Here is an 18,673-nt window from a genome sequence, read left to right as displayed (position 1 = left end):
GATTTCTGATCTATCTGATGTGTTTAGGAACATTTTTTTACTAGGAACAGATTTCCAATAGATTTCAATATGAAATCTATTGAAAATCGATCTGATGGCATTTTTTTGCCATCAAATTTCCATTAGGTCCAAGGCAAAATGATAAGCAATCTCAACAGATCAACCTAGATTTTCCAGCATGTCAGATCGATTGAAATCGATCGAAATTGGCCATAAATCGATCGATTTGCGATCGATCGATTTCCATCGATCGTTCGGCCGCTAATCGGCTCAGTGTATGGGGGACTTTAATAGTGCAATAATGCATTTAGATCATTTTTGAATAGATTTTATTCTGAAATCTATTGGAAATCTGTTCCTAGAGTGTGGCACACATCGGATAGATTCCTGTCAGATTCAATTTGACAGGCATCTGCCAGAAATCTGTCTGATGGTCGAATCTGCTGCAAATCTATAAGTGTATGGCCACCATTATTAGGGAGACTTGCCCAAAGAACTCCTTACTGAGCAGGAAGAGCCGAGATTTGAACCCAGGTCTACGTCAGAGACAGAGCCCCTAACCATTACACTATCCAGCCACTGCCATCATAGTCTAAAGGGGCCCATACACTCAGCCGATTTTCTGGCCGACCGATCGATCCCGATCGATCGATTGATCGTTTGCAAATCGGTTGGCCAATCGACCGATCGATGGCCGATTTCGATGGATTTCCATCGAACTGGCAGGGTGGAAAATTTAGGTCGATCTGATGAGATTGCTTATCAGTTTGCATTGGCCTTAATGGAAATCTGATGGCAAAAATGCCATCAGATCGAATTTCAATAGATTTCAAACTGAAATCTATTAGAATTCTATCCTGGTAAAAAATGTTCTAAAAACGCATCAGATAGATCATCAGATGCATTTCTTATCTATCTGCTGCCAATCTGACGAGTGTATGGGCACCTTTAAGGTGGCCAAACACCATACAATTTTTTTCTGAAAGCAAACCTGTAAGTTAAAAAGGAGAGAAGATCTAATACCTTGTGAATCCCTGGCTGCGCGTGGCTGCACTGCATAGGTGCCTGGGCAGTAACATGGAGCCACTCGGGCTCTGTCTTTCCTGCCAAGCACCTCCGTGTCACTGTGCTGCACGAGGCATCCTGTGTGGCGCGGTCATTCACAGATGGGAGGTGGCCACACACACCTCTTGCCAAGCCCTTGTTTAGACGTTTCAGGGGGTGTCAGCGCTGGAGGAGGGGAGGGGAGGGGGATGGGGGAAGCCTCTGGATTATCCCAAGGCTTCTGTCTACCGAAGTTAGTATCTATTTACAGCACTTTTTTTTCCTTTAAAAGACAACTGAAGTGAGAAGAATATGGAGGCTGCCATATGTACTTCCTTTTAAACCATACCAGTTGCCTGGCAGCCCTGCTGATCTCCTTAGCTGCAGCAGTGTCTGAATTACACCAGAAACAAGCATGCAGCTAACCTTGTCAGATCTGACAATAATGTCAGAAACACCTGATCTACTGCATTCTTGTTCAGGGTCTATGGCTGAAAGTATTAGAGGCAAAGGATCAGCAGGGCAGCCAGGCAACTGGTATTGCTTAAAAGGAAATAAATATGGCAGCCTCCATATCCTCACTTCAGGTGTCCTTTAAGGCTGCTTACACACTAAGACGTTACAGGCGCACGTTAGTGCAGCCTGTAACGCTCCCCCAACACACAGCAATGTAACACAAGTGGGCTGTTCACACTGCCCACGTTGCGTTACAGGTAACGCTGCACGTTCTTCCGAAAGTGCAGCAAGCTACGGCGTTACAGCGGCTTAAGCCGCGTTAGACTGTTTGCACATGCTCAGTCAGGTTGGGGAGGAGCGGAGATCGGCCAGGCACATGGCTAATTAATATTCACTGCACGTTGTGACGTGCAGTGTTTACTTCCTGGAGCGGCCGCTCTGTGCGGCGATTGGCCGGCGGGACCACGTGATGCCGCATGCGTCCAAGAGTGCGCATCATGGCATCACTGACGCCAGAGTGAGCTGCACAACGCGGCTCACTCTGATGTCCACATCGAAGAGCACCAGGCCTTGCGTTAGGTGCACGTTATGCGACCTTAACGTAGCACCTAACGCAACGTCTTGGTGTGCAAGTAGCCTAAGAGTGGCTAGGCAAGAGTGCATTCACTCTGCCCCGTGCCATACACTGCTCAATCTTTTTAATAGATTGGATGATAGATTTCATATAAACATCAAATCTAATTAAAATTTATCAAGACTTTAAAATTTACAAAAATATTGAATTTTCAATCAAATATGGATGGATTTGCCCATTCTTTTATGCAATCAATTCCAGCTGGGGGAGGGGAGCACGAGTAGCTGGCTGGATAGTGTAATGGCTAAAGGCTCTGCCTGGACACGGGAGACCAGGGTTCGAATCTCGGGTCTAACTGTTCAGTAAGCCAGCACTTATTCAGTAAGGAGTTTCTTGGGTAAGACTCCCTAAAACTACTACTACCACCTACTGAGCGTACCCTGGTTGCTGCAGCTCTTGTGCATTGAGTCCGCCAGGAGAAAAGCGATATACAGGATCTTCTCAAAAAAATTAGCATATTATGATAAAGTTCATTATTTTCTGTAATGTACTGATAAACATTAGACTTTCATATATTTTACATTCAAATACACACAACTGAAGTAGTTCAAGCCTTTTATTGTTTTAATATTGATGATTTGGGCATACAGCTCATGAAAACCCAAATTTCCTATCTCAAAAAATTAGCATATTTCATCCGACCAATAAAAGAAAAGTGTTTTTAAAACAAAAAAAGTCAACCTTTAAAGGGACTCCGAGCTCAGAAAAAAAAGGAAAGTTGTACTCACCAGGGGCTTTTTCCAGCCCAGTGCTGGTCGGGAGGTCCCACGCCGGCGTCCTGGCTCCTCTCCTTCTCCCCGCTCCGGAATGGCTGGCAGGCCGCAGCCCGGGCGACACTCTCCCGAGTGTCGGGCTGCTTCTTCCGCATATGACGCGGATTACGTCACACGCCGGCCGCCTCGCGTCATCACGGCGGCCGGCGTGAAAGTACTGCGCATGCGCGAACAAAGCGCGCATCCGCAGTACTTTCACGCCGGCCGCCGTGATGACGCGAGGCGGCCGGCGTGTGACGTAATCCGCGTCATATGCGGAAGAAGCAGCCCGACACTCAGGAGAGTGTCGCCTGGGCTGCGGCCTGCCAGCCATTCCGGAGCGGGGAGAAGGAGAGGAGCCAGGACGCCGGCGTGGGACCTCCCGACCAGCACTGGGCTGGAAAAAGCCCCTGGTGAGTACAACTTTCCTTTTTTTTCTGAGCTCGGAGTCCCTTTAAATAATTATGTTCAGTTATGCACTCAATACTTGGTCGGGAATCCTTTTGCAGAAATGACTGCTTCAATGCGGCGTGGCATGGAGGCAATCAGCCTGTGGCACTGCTCATGTGTAATGGAGGCCCAGGATGCTTCGATAGCGGCCTTAAGCTCATCCAGAGTGTTGGGTCTTGCGTCTCTCAACTTTCTCTTTACAATATCCCACAGATTCTCTATGGGGTTCAGGTCAGGAGAGTTGGCAGGCCAATTGAGAACAGTAATACCATGGTCAGTAAACCATTTACCAGTGGTTTTGGCACTGTGAGCAGGTGCCAGGTCATGCTGAAAAATGAAATCTTCATCTCCACAAAGCTTTTCAGCAGATGGAAGCATGAAGTGCTCCAAAATCTCCTGATAGCTAGCTGCATTGACCCTGCCCTTGATAAAACACAGTGGACCAACACCAGCAGCTGACATGGCACCCCAGACCATCACTGACTGTGGGTACTTGACACTGGACTTCAGGCATTTTGGCATTTCCCTCTCCCCAGTCTTCCTCCAGACTCTGGCACCTTGATTTCCGAATGATATGTAAAAGTTGCTTTCATCCTAAAAAAAAGTACTTTGGACCACTGAGCAACAGTCCAGTGCTGCTTCTCTGTAGCCCAGGTCAGGCGCTTCTGCCGATGTTTCTGGTTCAAAAGTGGGTTCATGCTTCCATCTGCTGAAAAGCTTTATGGAGATGAAGATTTCATTTTTCAGCATGACCTGGCACCTACTCTCAGTGCCAAAACCACTGGTAAATGGTTTACTGACCATGGTTTTACTGTGCTCAATTGGCCTGCCGACCTGTACCCCATAGATAATCTGTGGGATATTGAGAAGAGAAAGTTGAGAGACGCAAGACACAACACTCTGGATGAGCTTAAGGCTGCTATCGAAGCATCCTGGGCCTCCATTACACATGAGCAGTGCCACAGGCTGATTGCCTCCATGCCACGCCGCATTCATTTCTGCAAAAGGATTCCCGACCAAGTATTGAGTGCATAACTGAACAGAATTATTTAAAGGTTGACTTTTTTTGTTTTAAAAACACTTTTCTTTTATTGGTCGGATGAAATATGCTAATTTTTTGAGATAGGAAATTTGGGTTTTTATGAGCTGTATGCTAAAATCATCAATATTTAAACAATAAAAGGCTTGAACTACTTCAGTTGTGTGTATTTGAATGTAAAATATAAGAAAGTCTAATGTTTATCCGTACATTACAGAAAATAATGAAGTTTATCACAATATGCTAATTTTTTTAGAAGATCCTGTATAAATGTTCCGTGTCTTGTCTTTGTGCTACTGCATAGGGCAATACAAAGCCAGCTGCTGTGGGGATGAGATGGATATCCGACAAGATTTCTGCTGCGAATATCTATGGGTTTATAGTGGTGCAAAGTGGTAGGGGAGGGAAAAAAGCAAAATCTTTTGAATTGCAATATTTTACCTGATCTACCACAAATTGTTTAGTACAGTGCTGTCCAACCGGTGGCTCGTGGGCCGCACTCACTTGATTCTCCACCGCCTCAATTTGGTGCTAGCCACGCCCCCTGTCCATGAAGTTGGACAGCACTGGTATAGTATATGGCTAGCTTTACATGAACAGTAAGCTAAGGTTGCACTTTACAACTATGGCAACAGTACTATGCTCGGAGTACAAACTATCTCTATTTCTACATTAGTAACTAGTTGTACAGAGCAGGAGCCCTTGTTATGCTGTATCTATGATGTGCTGCAGGAGAGTGAAACACTCCTAAGCAGAGCCTCATATTCCTCCACACCCATAGGATGTAAATGACAGGTGCAGGAGAAAAACATACCAAAATTATTAAATATAGGGGCTGTACATTTTACAAGTTTATAGGGTTATATTTAGTTATTTCTAATAAAACCGAGTTCTAATAGAGCAGTTCATATTTAAATACCTGTTATAACTTCACAATAAATTTGCTTATAAACCTTTCACTTGACACATTTTACTGCTATGGTGAACTGCATACATTTTATTTTTGCTGACTGTTCAGTAGAAAGAGAGCACATTTGAGCTTAAGGGACAACTGACGTGAGAAGACTATGGAGGCTGCCATATATATTTCCTTTTAACTTTTTCCCAACCGCTGTATAGTGTATCTATGCCCCTGGAAACTTCACTTCAGCACAAGGGGCGTAAATACACGTACTTGTTTGTTCCCAATCGCTGTGCCGCTGCCGTTCGTTTTCATCGGAATCCCGCCACTCAGTGATCAGTGAATGGGAACAGCTTGTTCCCAAACCCAATCACAGTGCCTGTAATGAATAAGAGTCGGCGTCAGCGAGATGCTGGCATTTCATAAACAAAACCAAAAGTAAACAGATACACTTACTACTTCCTAGTTCTCTGCAATTAAGTGTAGCACCATCTTGTGGCCAAAAAGTAAAAATGCACCCCATACCCCTTTATATATAGAAATACATATATATTTATTAATTATAACCCCTTACACTCCTGCCCTATAGTTACCAAAATAAAACACTTGTTAAAAAAGAAAATGACACCATTAAAAAAAACAAAAAAACATAATTTGTTACCTTATGGACTTTTTAATATATATGTCGTGAGGGTACATTACTGGTAATTTTGCAAATAAAGGCTTGAAATTAGTGTATATAGTATTAAAAATCACTGAACAAAAAAATGCACCATTATTTCCAGATAAAATATTATTGCCATACATTGTTTAACAGGACAAATGGGCAAATAAAATGTGTGGGTTTCATCCAAAGCAGAATGTTTTATTTTAAACCTATAAAGGCTGAAAACTGAGAAATAATGAATTTGTTCATTGTTGTCTTATTATTCCCTTTAAAATGCATATAAAATAAAATAATTCTTAGCAAAAAGTACCACCCAAAGAAAGCTTAATTTGTGTCAAAAATGTATTAGCGAATGAATGGGAGGAGCGTGATGTGAAAATTGCTCTGGAAAAAAAAACTGTGGTTGGAAAGTAGATAAACAATACCAGTTGACTGGCCACTATTCTGATGTGTTTGGCTGCAGGAGTGTCTGAATCACACCAGAAACAAGCATGCAGCTACTCTTGTCAGATCTGACAATAATGTCAGAGTAACTGATCTGCTGCGTGCTTGTTCAGGGTCTATAGCAAAAAGTATTTTAGGCAGAGGATCAGCAGGCTAGCCAGGCAACTGGTATTGCTTAAAAGGAAATAAATATGGCAGCTTCCATATCCCTCTCAGTTTAGTTGTCCTTTAAAGGAGAACACTTTTTTAGACTTAAAGGGATACTGTAGGGGGGTCGGGGGAAAATGAGTTGAAGTTACCCCGGGCTTCTAATGGTCCCCCGCAGACATCCTGTGCCCGCGCAGCCACCCCCCAATGCTCCGGCCCCGCTTCTGGTTCACTTCTGGAATTTCAGACTTTAAAGTCTGAAAACCACTGCTCCTGCGTTGCCGTGTCCTCAATCCCACTGATGTCACCAGGAGTGTACTGCGCAGACACAGACCATACTGGGCCTGCACCGTACACTTCTGGTGACATCAGCGGGATCGAGGACATGGCAACGCAGGCGTAGTGGTTTTCAGACTTTAAAGTCTGAAATTCCAGAAGTGAACCGGAGGCGGGGCCGGAGCATTGGGGGGTGGCTGCGCGGGCACAGGATGCCTGCAGGGGACCATTAGAAGCCCGGGGTAAGTTCAACTCATTTTCCCCCGACCCCCCTACAGTATCCCTTTAACCATTTACCGCCATCCTAACGTATTAAAACGTCATGCTTACCGCTATTAACAGCAACATGACGTTTTAATACGTCGCGCATTCCCGCCGCTGCTACCGCCGTGTGTCCGCCGCTACCGCCGCCATTACCGTCGGGATCCCGTGCTGGGCGATTGGGGAAGAGGACTGAACAGTCCTCTACCCAATCGCAGTGCCTGGAGTGAATGGACGTGACCGCGAACAGCGGCTGCGTCCATTCACATAAACAGGAAATGTAACAGTTTAATAAAGTGTGTAAAAAAAAAAAAAAAAAAAGTGAACACGTCCTATGAGTGTTCACCAGCGCCATCTTGTGGCCAAAAAGTATATTACACTTACAAAATACATACATTTTCAAGTATATACACATCATTAATAAAATTACACTTCCAACCCTCCCCCCCAAAAAAAACACTTGTAAAAAAAAAAAATCAGCTTAAAAAAAATAAATAAATAGTTGCCTTAGGGACTCAGCTTTTTTTATTCTATATTTTATGGGGGAAAATTAATTTTAATTTATTACATAGGGGCTTGTAATTATGGCCAGAACAAACAGAAAAATAACCACTTATATTTCAAAATAATATACTGTCGCCATACATTGTGGTAGGGACATAATCTAAACGGTTTAATTATCGGGACCACTGGGCAAATAAAACGTGTTTGTTTTATCCACAGGAGAATGTTTAATTTTAAAACTATAAAGGCTGAACACTGAGAAATAATGATTTTTTTTTCTTTTTTTTTCTGTTTTTCTCATTAAAATGCATTTAGAATAAAAAAATTCTTAGCAAAATGTACTATCCACAGAAAGCCTAATTGGTGGCGAAAAAAACGAGGTATAGATCATTTTCTTGTGATAAGTAGTAATAAAGTTATTAGGGAATAAAAGGGAGGAGCGCTGACAACTGAAAATTGCTCTGGTCCGTTAGGATAAAAACCCTTGGGGGTGAACTGGTTAAGGGAATTCCTTTTTCTACTTGTTTCTGGTGACACTGCAGGAAATGAACAGTTCATTCCATTGTTATCTATTAAAATTGCCTAGAACCCATTCATTCCTCATACCAGACCTTATACAGTATGCAGTATGAACTGGAAAGTGACTGAGACAAGCCTCCGTCTCTTTAGTGTGTGCACATTTGTGTTGTAATACAGCACAGGTGGCCATATGCTTTACAGAGACGCCTGGCACCTGTGCTGTTCTCTGTTGCAGAACTGACTCCATTCAACTATGCTAAAGTGGGCAAAGCTCAGCAATGCAACAGTGCATTGTCAGATTACACTGCAACACACAAGTGTGCCCATCAGAAAGTGCTGTCTGCTATCCCTACATATCACACATGGAGTTGAACTAAACTCTGAATTTCCTCTCTGCTCTAAAAGATTAGCCACAGCATAATAAAAAAATCTTCAGTTCAATTTATGGAAATCCTAAAAAAACAAAAACCTGAAGTTTTGCTTGGTTTCACTTTTTCAGGGAGCACTGAAAGGGTTAAGCCTCAGTGTTTACTGTATGCCAGAGCTGCCTAGGCAGAGCTCTCCTGCGGTCTATTCACATTTGTTAAGAGCTAATTAGACTCTTTAATCTAATTTTTGAAATACAGAGAAGTGAATTCTTCAGCAACTATATGTGGAATAAAGCCTTTTCATTGTGTGCTGTGCAAGAGTTGGGGTCCGCCTTACAGCTAGTTTCACACTGAGGCATTGCGTTATAATGCACATATAGTGCACTCAAAAACATTTGCAATGGCATGGGATGTAACACACACGAAGAAGCAAGTGACCAATGGGCAACTTCATTAACTAACACTGTGCACATCAACATGGGCGCATCTTCTGCTTTGTAACAATGGACCCATTACATCACATCGCCACTGATGAGGTATGAACTGTTAATAGTAGCAAAAGTATTGATGCAACTCCCTCCGAGGTATAGCATTCTGGTATCCAAATATTCCAAGTAGGGGAGACACTCAACACTACATATTGTAGAGAAGGACACCAAAATGTGGAGAGTAGTCTACATCTATAAAACACAACTGAGTGCCTCCAATATGTGAAAAATAGTGCTGAAGTCAGCTCAGAAAAGTGACATTGTCCAGTCCCGCCTGTTTTCAGCCTCATATGAACTGGTGTAGACCAGTGTATTCTATCATTATTACAGCATGTGCCCCTTTTTTAATGATTAGCAAAGTATGCCGTTTTGAATAATCATCTCACATACCCCGTGATGCATACACATTGCTTAGGAGTACATCATAATTGTGTATAAATGCTTTTCCAACTTTCCTTGATGCTTTTAATGAACTATAGATACTTATTCTTTATACTTATTTTTTGAATCTCTAAACCTAATATCAACTATGACGAGTTCAAGAACCCCGTGAGCCCAACTAAAGTACTCTTTGGGTAGGAGGTTGAAACAAATGAAATTCTATTAAACAGAAGATTTGGGTTTGGATCAGGTCATCTCCACGTTAGATCCGCGCCGCACTGTGCCTGACTTGGGCACTGCCATAGACCGTAATGTTAATACAGTTGTGGCGGCGAAGGGGGATTTCTCAAGTAATCCCTGTAATTCTGGTGTCGGCATTAGCTGGCACCCGAATTCCGTGTCTCCTCCAAGTTCCTACAACTTGGAGGAGGAATTGTTTTTCACGAGTTTCACCTGTAGCAAGGTGAGCCATCTTTCGGCTTACCCTGCGCCCAACTGAACAATGATCGGATAACACGTATGTATTTGGGTGTGCTGCCATACTATTTAGATCTGGTAAAATTGCCCAAGATTGGTTCACCAGATTGCTACGTGAGGCTCACATAACCTTTTTGAGTTCTGTCTAAAATTGAGTTCTGCCTTGAAGTTGCAGTCCAGAAGAGCAACTAAATGCACACATAACATTCAGGATATATCAAACATACCATCAGCCAGAACATTTGTAATTTGTTCAAGCCTGTCCTGCTGTTCACATGACTCTACAAAAGTTAGAATGGTTGGCTGGCACAACTCCAAAGAAGAATGGTGGCAATTTTTTTGTATATTAGAATTCAGAAAACTCTAGACAGCCAAGCCAAAGAGCATAGCCAACAGCACCATCTGCCCTTTTCCATTGGGCACTGATATACACAAACCTGTAAGAACTTAGTGATTGGACTGTGCAGACCAGCAGCAAACTTATGAGTAATCACTATGGTCTCTTCTCCTGTGAGGAAGCCTTTGGTGTTTGGTGAAATAAGGGCATGAGGTGGAAGCCACAATTTCAAAACATTGTTTATAACAATTGTTTTCATGAATATCTCTGACTAATAAATATGGTAAAATAACAGTAATAAAAGGATGCGGGTGAAGCTGAAATGAGTGTAAACGATAAATACCGTTGTATATTGCAAACCAAATGAACACGGAAAAATTTACAGTAGTAATGACGATAGTAACACACTGGTAATCACCACCAATATTGTACTACAACTACACCTAACCCTAATCTCACACAGAACCCTGCCCTTCCGATGCCTAACCCTAAGAACCCCCCTTCCTGTCACCTAACCCTAAGACCACCCTTCCTGATGCCTAACCCTTAAACCACCCTTTCTGATGCCTAACCTTAAAACACCCTTCCACTGCCACAAATAACGTAATTTAAAAAAAGGCTACATTTCTAAAACAATACATTTCTAAATGATAAATTTACGAAATAATTCTCGAAATTAAATTCAAAATGATAATTTTCAAACTGATAATTATCAAAGTGAAAAATTTCAATTGGACAGGCCCTATTTATCAATTTCCTGCTTCTCCCCATTGAGTCATATGTGAATGCCACTTTTTCTGCCGCTTGTTAACTCTTCTGTGTGTCAAATGTTGACACGAGAGGGTTTAAAAACTGTCTAATTTGGTTGCATTATTTTGCAACAGGAAAGTCCTTACTCCAGGCAACTGGGTGACCTAACAGCACATTAAAGTACTCCTGAATTGGAAGGGGAAAATAAATTGAATCAAGCCCATGGAGGGCTAGATTACATTATGCAGAGAACCTGGATGCTGCTTGTTGTTTTAGGGGTTCCTCCTGTTTCCAATCCCTGATCCTCTTCTTCTTCGACAAGCTCTGTCAGTCAAAGAGCCTCTCTGAAATTTCCTCCCAGTGGCAGCAAGCAGTCTTAAAGGTAACCTAAAGCTAGGCCACGCGCGCATTCATGCCACTTCTGCGTCCTGCACATGCGCAGTACGAGCTTTCTCGGTATTGTGCTTCTCAGCATAAGGTAAACTCCCTCCATGTGCTTAAGCAGTTTAACTTACCTGGGTCTTCTTCCGGCCCCCTGCATCCGCACCGAAACTAACCGATCCTCCAGTGCATGTGCAGTGCAAGAAAATCTAATTGTAGTTGATAAAGAAATGTAATTTTTTTTATCAGCTACAATTAATAAAAATTAGCAGCAGTGCTAAAACTGAGCTGCACGCATAGAAGTAGAAAGAGCTGAGAAAGTGAGAAGGGATCACTAGATGGATTTTAATATATCAAAACAGCAGCTATGCAAAAAATGCAATGGCAGCTTTCAGAGCAGATAAATTGTACTTTGGGAACTTGTAAAAGACTATATTACTTGTGCACAACAGCAAATATGGTAACTGTATGGGTAATAAAAAGTAGGAAAACTCATTTTTATTGACTGTTATGTCAGAGTTTAATCCTAATTGTACTCAATGTTTATTTGCATAGCCCACCAGAGGTGTAACTACTGGGGATGCAGCTGCAGGGGGCCCAGAGCAAATGGGTGACCCCATTTCATTACTCCTATACAGGTCCTCAACCTTCAGAGCCGGAGTAGTTGCAGTGCAGCCACACTCATTATGGGTGGGCGGAGTCATCGTGGCTGCACTGTTATGGGTGGAGGAATGGTGATCACACTTGTTATGTCTCCTAGCAGAGGGGGTCTCTGGCTGTGTGGGAAACTCAACAAGGAGAAGGGTAAGGAAGTCTGAACATGGGAGGGGACACAATTTATAGTTACACCACTGTATCCCACTTTGGAAAGCTAATACTGTACATATGAACTGTTCTCGTGGTCTTTGCAGGTCCATGTGGGTTCTCAGATGGCGGTTGAGACAGGAAGTGAGTGACAGCACGTACAGGTGAGCCAACCTATCATTTTAATTGCAAATACAGGACTTTGTCAGGTATTAAATGTATTAATACACTAGCCTGGTTTAAGTGAAAGTTGTTTCTCTTAAAAAACATTTATGTATATTATAGTAGAGCATGTTTTACATGATATGCCGCCTTATGAGGAGCACTAGAAAAGTTTCACATGATGCAGCCAAAGGTATTATTTACATTGCTATGACTCTGCTGTAACCAGGCACAGATGTCATTTAGTGAAAGTTTGGTACCTGCTGAGATCTGCCCAAGACCTGAATAAGCAAATGAGTTCCTTTGGCAGCCGTCATAACCTCAGAAATTAGCAGTTGTTTGTGACTCACATAAGAAGTCAGTTATGTAAGAATGTAAGGTGTTAATCATCGACTTCCTGTGACAAGGAGGGTAACCTGCTTCTTACATGATGCAATGTCCTTTTCTGCCACTTTCTCTTCTACCATAATTATAAAATCATTTATGGGGGTCATAAAAAAAGTTGAAACAGAATCACTTTTTCTACACTCTGAAAGTGCTGAATAGCTGTAATGTTTAGGTGTATGCACATAGCAGTTACACAATTATAAGCAGTTAAAGGAACACTATCAATAACCAAGTGTTCTAAAATGACAATGTACAAATAATGTCTAAGTAGCTCTAGTAAGCATTTTACTACTTTTCATGTTAAATATCAGAGGCAAAAGCTGTAATTCGTTGTGTGAAGGTTGTTGCTGCATTGGAACACATCATTACCAAAGGGGAGTCTGTGCTTCATGAGAAATGTGACAAGGCAGCCAGTGCTGGTCGCTACATATCTCAGAAGACTACAGAGTATTTTTCTTTGAAAGCAAAAAAAAAAAAAAACACTTTAGTATGAAAGTCGTGCCTTGGAATCATGTTTCTCACACAATTACAAATGTTTATTTTATGCTGCACATAACAATTCCTCTGCTCTCAGTGTATTATTCTCCTCAGACAGCTCATTCAGAGGGACAAGCAGCTGCAGTTTAAGCTAGTGAGACCTGTCATCTGCAAAAGATATTAAATACACACAGGGTTAACAGACGTAGAAAGATAGATTCCCTACCTCCCCTCATGATTCACTGATCCGTCACCCTCTGTCAGTGAATTGTGAAAGGAATTTGATACACATACCAATGTGAAAGGAAGAGATACACAGGTGGAGATACAGAGCAGTGCTTAGGAACACTTAGACAAATTATTCCCATCCCAGTTTAAAAACATGTTAAATCGATAGTGTTCCTTTAAACACAGTAAATTGATTTGTTCTCCTCACCAAGAGATTGGACAAGCTCTGGGGCTGTCTTCCTTATTTTTCTTTTGTTACTTCTTGCATCTCATGCACACTATCATTTTCATTGTTGTCTTTGGGTACTATTGATGATCTTATCCGTGATCCATCAGGTGCAATCTGTAACGGCTGACCTCAGTGTACAATGTTCATTCTCAGAATATTTCAAGACTTTCCTTTGCAACAATTGTTGAAAGTGTCTGTGTACTGTAAATGAACTATTGGGGACAATTTATATAGAAGTGGTAATGTGGCAATTTATATAGAAGTGGTAATGGGGCAGCACGGTGGCGTAGTGGTTAGCTCTCTCGCCTTGCAGCGCTGGGTCCCTGGTTCGAATCCCAGCCAGGGCACTATCTGCAAAGAGTTTGTATGTTCTCTCCGTGTCTGCGTGGGTTTCCTCCGGGCACTCCGGTTTCCTCCCACATTCCAAAAACATACGGATAAGTTAATTGGCTCCCCCTAAAAAATTGGCCCTAGACTACAATACTTACACTACATAATATAGACATATGGCAATGGTAGGGATTAGATTGTGAGCTCCTTTGAGGGACAGTTAGTGACAAGACAATATATATATATATATATATATATATATATATATATATATATACACACTGTACAGCGCTGCGTAATATGTCGGCGCTATATAAATACTAAATAATAAATAATAATAATGTGCTAGAGGGCCCGTTCTCACTACGGCGATTAGCGGGGGATTCCCGGTAATCCCCAAAGCGCTAGTGCTATTTAAAGCGCTAGCGCAATTAAAACTGAATGGCAGTGATCTCACATTATTATTATTATTATTATTATTATTATTATTATTTATTTATTTATTTATATAGCGCCAACATATTCCGCAGCGCTTTACAAAACACAATAAGACGACAAGGGGAACATAGATACCACTAACAAATGTACAGCAGAGTTCCAAGCAGCACAAATATTGTTACAAGAACAGTAAACATTAGGAGGATGACCCTGCCCTTGCGAGCTTACAATCTGATGGGTTGTGGGGGACACACTAGGTAAGGGGGTGGAGGATGGATGAGGCAGTGATTCTTTGCCTCTGATTACATTGTGACAGAGAAGTAAATAAGGGCTATAGAATGTTATAAGCTTGTCTGAAAAGGTGTGTTTTAAGAGTGCGTTTGAGGATGTCCAGGTTTGGAGCATGACGTACAGGCTGTGGAAGAGAGTTCCAGATAAGGGATGATGCTCGTGTAAAGTCCTGGATGCGAGCATGAGAGAAGGTGATCAGCTTAGAGGCCAGGAGAATTTCTTGGGAGGAGCGAAGGTTGCGGGAGGGACAATATCTTGAGATTAGTGAGGAGATGTATGGAGGAGACAACTCGTGGAGGGCTTTGTATGTTAGAGTCAGGAGTTTGAACTGGATCCTCTGGGTAATGGGTAACCAGTGGAGAGAATGGCACAGTGGGGCTGCATCGGAAGAGCGTGTGGAAAGGTGAATGAGGCGGGCTGCTGAATTTAGAAGGGATTGGAGAGGTGCTAGCCTGTTTTTTGGTAGGCCACAGAGCAGGGTGTTGCAGTAGTCTAGGCGGGAGATGATTAAGGCATGAACAAGCATTTTGGTGGCTTCTTGTGTGAGGAAGGGACGGATACGGAATATATTTTTGAGCTGGAAATAGCAGGTGGTGGTTAATGAGGCAATGTGAGGTTTAAAGGAGAGCTCTGAGTCAAGTATAACCCCCAAGCAGCGGGCCTTAGTGGTTGAGGTTATTGGGGTGTTGTCTACCGGTATGGTTGCAATTGGTGGGGGTGAAGATAGCGATGGTGGAAAAATCACAATTTCCGTTTTAGTCATGTTGAGTTTGAGGAAGCGGGAGGACATGAATGCAGAAACGGCACGTAGACAGTCGGGGACTCTGGATAGTAGTGATTACAGGTCAGGAGCTGAGAGATAGATTTGGGTGTCATCCGCATAGAGGTGATACTGGAAGCCAAAAGAGTTAATTAGTTGTCCCAGGCCACGGGTGTAGATTGAGAAAAGAAGTGGCCCAAGAACAGAGCCTTGAGGTACACCAACAGACAGTGGGTGTGGAGAGGAATTGGTGTTAGAGAAGGAGACAGTGTAAGAGCGTCCAGAGAGATAAGAGGAGATCCAGGAATGTGCTTGTCCCTTGATTCCTAAAGATGTCAGTGTCTGCAGAAGCAGAGCACGATCAACCGTGTCAAAGGCAGAGGAAAGGTCAAGGAGTATTAGAATGGAGAACTGGCCTTTGGATTTAGCTACCAGTAGGTCATTAGCAACTTTCGTGAGGACAGTTTCAGTGGAATGCTGTGTGCGGAATCCAGATTGAAAGGGGTCAAGTAAGGAGTTGCTAGAGAGAAAGGCAGACAATTCTGAGTGGATGTGACGTTCCAGCAGTTTAGAAGCAAAGGGGAGGAGAGAGACAGGACAGTAGTTGGATAGAGAAGTTGGATCGAGAGAGGGTTTTTTGATTAGTGGTGTGATTATAGCTTGTTTGAATAAGGAAGGAAAAGTGCCAGTGGAGATAGAAAGGTTGAATAGAGTTGTTAGAGCGGGATTAAAGGAGGAGGAAAGCTGGGGGATTAGATGAGAGGGAATAGGGTCCAGGACACAGGTAGTGAGATGCGCTTTGGAGATTAGTGAGGAAAGACACTGTTCAGTTAGTGTGGTGAAAGATGTCAGAGTGGGAGAGTGGTCTTGTGGAGCGGGGGGAAGGCAGTTAGTGGTGGGCGAGGGTGCAGGCGGACAGAAGGAATTTATAGGTGACGGTTGAGCTGGTAAAAGTGGTTGCGTGTTGAAGCTATTACGTATTGCATCAATCTTGCTTGTAAAGTATGATGCGAAGTCGTCGGCTGACAGACATGTGGTAGGGGGAGGAGGTGGGGGACGAAGTAGGGAGTTAAAGGTGTTGAAAAATTGTTTTGGGTTGTGGGACTGTGAGGAAATGAGCGAGGAGAAATAAGACTGCTTAGCAGAGGTGAGGGCATCCCTGAGCTCCTGCATAGTTTGTTTATAGTGATTGAAGTCCTCTACAGCAGTGCTTTTTCTCCAGCACCTTTCTGCCACCCTGGAGTGCCTTTTCAGCTGTTTGATTTGTTCAGTGAGCCAGGGCTGCCGGTTAGTTTGGCGGGGGCAGGTGGTGGTGAGTGGAACGGCTGAATTCATGGCAGAGGAGACTACGCTAAATAAGTAACTGGATGCTGCCTCTGGGTCAGTGTAGGAAGACAGAGTACTTAGAGGTTGCAAGGCCTCAGTCAGGGAATTCACATTCAGGTTGCGGTAATTCCTGCGCGTGACTGTATGGTGTAGTGTTGGAGGAGGTGACGGTAGAGAAGAATTGATTGAGAAGGTAAGAAGGCTGTGGTCTGAGAGGGGAAGCGGAGTGTTATGAAATCTTGAAATAGAACAGAGGCGGGTAAAGACAAGGTCAAGAGTGTGACCGTCTTTGTGGGTGGAAGTGGAGGACCATTGTGCGAGGTCAAACGAGGAGGTGAGAGAGAGCAGTTTGGTGGCAGTAGGGCAGTTAGTATCGATGGGTATATTAAAATCTCCAATGATGATAGAGGGTATATCAGTGGAGAGGAACTGGAGAAGCCATGCTGAAAAGTGATCAATGAAAGTAGAGGCTGGACCAGGCGGGCGGTAGATAGCAGCAATCTGGATGTGGTATGGAGAATAGAGACGGACAGCATGAACTTCAAAGGATGAGAGTGAGAGTGCGGGCAGTGGTGTGAGTGGCTTAAAGGAGCAGTGTTCAGAGACGAGAATCCCCACTCCACCTCCCTGTTTGTGGCCAGGTCTAGGGGCTTGACTAAATTTTAGACTACCATATGATAGAGCAGCTGGAGACACTGTGTCTGATGGAGTTATCCATGTTTCGGTGAGCCCCAGGAACGGCAATCGCAAAACGTGTTGCCTGCATTTTACTGCGATTCTCGAGCGATCACGGTGCAGTGCTTGTACACGGAAGTGTACAATGATTTTACCGTGCTAATCGCTGTGAAATCACCCGCGCTAAGCGCTACCGTTTTGCGCTTTTAAGTGTGAACGGGCCCAAAAGGTTGCCACATTTTTAATGCCATATTTAAAAAATTGCAGTCTGATTGTGGTGATTATTAGTTATTTGATACGCTACAGTAATTACCCTTATGTAGAGATTAGGGATGGTCAATGAGATGCAAAAATTCCAACTTGATACAGAATGATGCAAATTTTTATGCAAATGTATACAGCTTTACATTAGAATAAATCAATGAGACTGAGGTAAGATTTGATTGCTCCATTTTCAAGCTGTTTGAATGTCTATGAAAACATTTGCATAAACCGTATCGACTTGGAATTATTGGCACCCAATTGACAATCTCTAGTGGTGATCCAAGGCTTTATTCACTGGAATACGTGTAAAGAACACTAAGCTTCAACATTAACAATGGATTCAGGTTAAAAAAAACCTAGAGTTCCTATCTCGTTCATTAACCAGGGGCTACCTGTGTTACTATTCACGGTATCTAAAAAGATATCAGGGCTGGAATCCACTAAAGCAATTTTTAGAGCGTTTATGGAGCAATTCAAAACGTTAGCGAATTTCCTAAACGCTCAGCTAAGGTTAATGGATGGGCCAAATTCCACTGGAGCGAATTTGCAGGACATGCACCATTTTTGAGCGTTAGCGTCTTGCGCTAGCGTTTCTGCAATGTAAAGTATATAAACTCTGGCATAATCGCTCATGAATTGCTATACAGAGCGATTTTGCTACTGTTTTTTTAAAGTACTGCACGCTGTAAAACAATTTTTAAATAAATTGAAAGGACCAATCAGAATTAAAAACGCTAATCACAAATCGTTACACAAATGCTGGCAAAATGCTTACATTTTTTAAAATTGCTACCAAAACCGCCAGAAAACGCTCATGAAATCACTTACAAAACTCTAATTAAAAACGCTAGCGCTTGCGATTAGCAATAGCGCTTTGTAGTGGGTTCCAGGCCTCACACTATATTTGGCTCTTGGTCTCTATCTATGTTTCTCCCGTTATATCTTTTCTCCTAGCAGGTTCTCTTTAAAAAATCTCTACATGGAAATGATTAAAAACATAGATGTCAGGTTGTACCTACGAGGAAC

The 18,673-nt window shown here is 42.8% G+C and overlaps 1 protein-coding gene across 1 annotated transcript in view; it reads left to right on the top strand.

The window, feature by feature from the left end:
* Positions 1–18,673, top strand: part of LOC137545652 (thrombospondin type-1 domain-containing protein 1-like) — a 44,672-nt gene that overhangs the window by 1,974 nt on the left and 24,025 nt on the right. The window contains exon 2 of the mRNA XM_068267112.1: positions 12,188–12,244. The gene's annotated coding sequence lies outside the window, so the exon portion shown is untranslated. The remainder of the gene's footprint in view (positions 1–12,187; positions 12,245–18,673) is intronic.

This window comes from Hyperolius riggenbachi, chromosome 2, assembly GCF_040937935.1.
Source record: "Hyperolius riggenbachi isolate aHypRig1 chromosome 2, aHypRig1.pri, whole genome shotgun sequence".
Classification (NCBI taxonomy): Eukaryota; Metazoa; Chordata; class Amphibia; order Anura; family Hyperoliidae; genus Hyperolius; species Hyperolius riggenbachi.
The sequence above is the reverse complement of the archived record's forward strand: the minus strand, read 5'-3'. Positions and strand labels throughout refer to the sequence as shown.